Source organism: Suricata suricatta, chromosome 8 (genome assembly GCF_006229205.1).
Source record: "Suricata suricatta isolate VVHF042 chromosome 8, meerkat_22Aug2017_6uvM2_HiC, whole genome shotgun sequence".
In the NCBI taxonomy this organism is placed as follows: Eukaryota; Metazoa; Chordata; class Mammalia; order Carnivora; family Herpestidae; genus Suricata; species Suricata suricatta.
Window position 1 is genome coordinate 31,934,594 of NC_043707.1, and position 3,434 is coordinate 31,938,027.

A 3,434-nucleotide genomic window follows, 5' to 3' on the forward strand; every position below is an offset into this window, starting at 1 on the left:
AAGGAGTACAAAGGCCCTGAAGCAGGAAAGGGCTTGGCTTCATCTGACAATGACAAGACCCATGTGGCTGCAAGGCTGAGACTGAGGCAGGAAGTGAAAGGATACAAAGCTGGAAGGGCGGGCAGGAACCTCAAGGACCAATGGCAGGTGTCTGACTTCTATTAAGTGTATGGGGGAACCCACCAGAAGGTTTTTGCGGGGAGTGAGACAGTGTGCTTTCCCTGTGATGGCAGCCTGGAGGCTGGGAGGGGACAGAGTGGGAGTCGGGGGCTAGGTATTCATGAGAAAAATGATGGCAGCATGGCCAGGATGATGGCAGGGGTGGTGGGTTGGAGATTCATTCTGTGGGAGAAGTAGACAGTCCTTGAGGATGGATGGAGGTGGGGGAGAGAGAGAACGAGATCAAGGAGTTCTGGCTTGAGCACTTTGCCTTTACTCGCAGTGGTCTTCCTTCTGACCTGATCCATACATACCTGCTGTGCTTTGGGAGATTCAGATCTGATCTCTTTGGTACCCTAGGGGCTCTTTATGAGAGGTAATAGCATCCCAGAAAAGCTGGTCCTAGAGGCCAGATATGGGAACTGAATTGTCCAATTCATGCTTTAATGAATTTTATTTAGCAGCTTCTCAGGCTTGTTTGGGTAACCTGAACTCTTTGAGTTCAGTCTTAGTGATTTCCCGCCCCCCCGCCCCCCTTTCTGTCATCCTCCAAGATGATATTGTGGGTTGGACCTTATGAGAATTGTAAGTTGGGCCTCAGACTCGTGTTTTGCTCAGGGTCTTGTAGATCTCTGTGATTAAGGGTAAGTTTAACCTGGCTGCTCTTTGTGGCTTCACCGTAGAGGGAGGGTCATTCAGGCTGAAGGGAGGGTAAGATATTGACACTCCTCATTTAGGCGTCTAGGCGTGGGAGGAGGCTGCTATCCAGGGTGAGCCCAGGGCTATACAGGAATATCTCAAGGAAGCAGAGCATGCTTTGCAGAAACCATGGCTTCCTTCTTTCCCCCAGCCACCTCTGCTCCAAGTATGGTGACAGGGGCCCAGGTGTCCCCTTGAAAGAATGGGTCTGCATTAATTTTGCTGGGCTGTTGTAACAAAGTACCACAGGCTGCACTGCTTCAAAAACAGATTCTCTTACAGTTCTGGAGTCTGGAAGTCCAAGATCAGTCAGTCAGTAAGATTGGTTCCTTCTGCAGCCTCTCTCCATGGCTTATAGATGGTCACCTTCTCCCTGATATCTGTGTCCTGATCTCTTCTTATAGGGGCACCGGTCATGTTGGATTGGGGCCCATGCTAGTGACCACATTTAATGTTCTTTGCCTTCGTAAAAACCACATTTCCAACTTTAGTTATGTTTTGAATTGCTAGGAATTAGGACTTCAACATACAGATTTGGAGAGATCACAATTCAGTCTAAACCAGGATCTGTGGAAAGAGCCTGAGGGCCTGCACATGGCTGTCACAGTAGGACTAGGGATCTGTAGCAGTGAATGTGCACTCTCATCAAAGCTGGGTGGAGGGTGGTGCCAGGTCCTGGGTGCCAGAGTGAAAGGCCCAGATCAGCAGGGGTAACTCCCAGGCCTGATAGAACCTTGGACACAGCTTCAGACCATCAAGGACCCTCTGTAGAACCAGGGCAGGAGCAGGTGTCACTTGTAAGACCAAGGGTAGAGAGATGTTCTGAGGCCCACTTCCCCAGTCCAAAGGTCATACCCCCAAACATCCTGAGCTCATTCTGGGCAGAGGAGAGAAAGAGCAATGAGGAGGGACCATGATCTCATTTTGAAAAGTTAAAAACATATGTTTTCTTTGAGCATCTGTGCGTTTTCAACAGCACTGTGTCTCTCATATCTGCAAATGGTACCATAACACAGTTGATTGATTAACAAAGATGAAAGATTTAGAGAGCTGTCAAGAGTGTCACTGTTGGAGTCCAAGGCTTTAATTTTATGGCTATCTCATTGAAGCCTCCTAAAAGCCCTCTGAGGAAACTAAAGCTCAGAGAGATTAATGACATCTGCAGTGAGAGAGTATAAAGGCAAAGCCTTCCAGACCTGTTTCCTCACTCATTATGCTGAACTATTTCTGGACAAGCTCATTAGTCTCACTGCTGGGCTGGAGCCCCAAAAGGGAGGGACGGCTTTGAGCTAGTGCTGGCCTTGCCGTTATCCTCTCATGTCCTACACACTGCTGAGGACACAGTTGGCCTTCAGTAAAATATCTTGAGGCTCATTGGGAAACACATATTGGAAACAGCACATGACCTCCACCAGTACCTCGCATTCTTTTGTTATTTGAGGATTTCCCAACACCTGCTAGCAGGAGGTTCATCTGAACTTCAAACATGTCTAGAAGGTCAGCAGGATCTTTTTCTGGATTTTGTTCAGATCCACAAACATTTCCTAGGCACCACTCTGGATCAGGCAGGAGATGCCCTTGATGGGGAGAATTCAAATCCATGAACAAAACGATTCAGAGTGGCAGGAGGTCATCCCCAGTGTTTTGGGAGAAGGTGCATTTGTTCCTAAAGGGGGTTGGGAGGCGCTGATACAGATTGTGAGGTTTTCTTTCTTTCTTTCTCTCTTTAAATGTTTTATTTTTGAGAGAAAGAGAGAGAGAGAGAGAGAGAGAGAGAGAGAGAGAGAGCGAGTGAGAGAGAGAGCGAGCGAGTGAGCAAGCACAAGCGGGGCAGGAGCAGAGACAAAGGGGGACAGAAGATCCAAAGTGGACTCTGTGCTGACAGCAGCGAGTCCAATATGGGAGTTCAGACTCACAAACTGTGAGATCATGACCTGAGCCAAAGCTAGATGCTTAGTCAACTGAGCCACCCAGGCGCCCCAGTGGGAGGCATTAAAAATCAAATGTGTAGATGTATGTGCTTTAAAAAGTTGAACAAGTCTACATGGTTTATAGAAACACTGGTGGTGCCTAGCTCCACCTGCTCTCCACTCCCATTTTCCCTCCAGGGTCCACTTTCAACTAGTTTAGTGATTTCTTCTGTTGTTGATTGCCATGTCATTAAGTGACATGCTCCTACTGCTACTTCTTGATTACCTGGAAGCAGAGATTTCAGGTTGCTAATTTCCTCCTGCTCCACACCCACTTCCCACCTTCCCAGAACAAGGATGGGAACTTGATTCCTGTTCAGTGCTGCATCAGTATGATTTAAGTACTTACTATTCACAGTTGAGCCACATACACATCTATGCTCCTGGTTTTGTTCTTGACAGCTCTTAATTATATGTGGAATCAACAGTTCCTTTTTGTAAAATTTGATTTTTCTATGCCCTGTCATCCATTTTCCACTAAAAGTGTCACTCTTCTGGGTGGTCAAGCCCTCCCGAGGCTCTCTCCTTGCTTTGTTCCAGTCTACTTGCTCCCTACAACTTCCTTTTTATTTTTATTATTATTTTTTAATGTTTGTATTTATTTTG